The sequence below is a fragment of the Pteropus medius genome, unplaced genomic scaffold (genome assembly GCF_902729225.1).
Source record: "Pteropus medius unplaced genomic scaffold, Ma_sr-lr_union100, whole genome shotgun sequence".
Classification (NCBI taxonomy): Eukaryota; Metazoa; Chordata; class Mammalia; order Chiroptera; family Pteropodidae; genus Pteropus; species Pteropus medius.
Genome location: NW_024342257.1, coordinates 7,183,557 through 7,184,563, shown reverse-complemented (window position 1 = coordinate 7,184,563; position 1,007 = coordinate 7,183,557).

Here is a 1,007-nt window from a genome sequence, read left to right as displayed (position 1 = left end):
ACTTTAAGCAGCCTTATATATGGGGAACCAAAGTCCAAGAAGAAAAGGATGCATGATACAAGCAGAAAAAAATATTTGAATTAATAACAGCAAAATTATGTAAATTTCATGACAATTTTTAACTCACAGTGCCAAGAAGGTTAATTAACCCCAAACACTAGAAATATAAAGAAAACTACACCAAAACTCATCATAATTAAATTTCTCAAAATTAATGATAAAGAAAAGAATTTAAAAGCAGTTGGACAAATAAGACACATGTAGAGAGCAGCAAAGATGACAGCAGAATTCTTATCTGAAACAATACAAGTGAGAAAATGGTGAAGGAACATCTTTAAAGAGCTGACAGAAAAAAATACGTCAATGTAGAATTTGATGGCCAGGGAAAATATTTTTTTTAAACTAAAGGTAAAATAAAAAAAAATGTATCTTTTTGACATACAAAAGCTGAAATAATTTATCAGCAGCAGACTTGCATAACAAGATATATTACAAGACAACTTTTGATCAGAAAGATAAAACATATGAGATAAAAATGTGGATGCACACAAAGGAATAATGAGCAGTAAAAGTGATGATTATAGGACAAATATATGAGATATTTCCTTATTATTGAATTCTCTTTAAAAGTAACTTGACCATACAAAACTGGTGACAATATATTGTGGAGTTTCTAGCATGTATAAGTAAAATATATTTCAATAATAGCTTAATGGCTGGGAGAGGAAAAATAAAAGTATATTATCATAACATTTTAATATTATATGTGAAGTAGTATAATATCACTTGAAAGTAATCTGTGATTTAAAGATATACGAAATTAATCCTAAAACAACCACTTAAATAATAATTTTAAAAATATCTAAAAGGATAACATAGGAGATAAAATTAAATCATCAAAAAATATTCAATCTAAAAGAAGTCAGGAAAATAAAAGAAAGAACAATGTAAGACAAATAAAAAACAAATAGCACAATTATTAACTTAATGCTTAGCATATCAGTAAT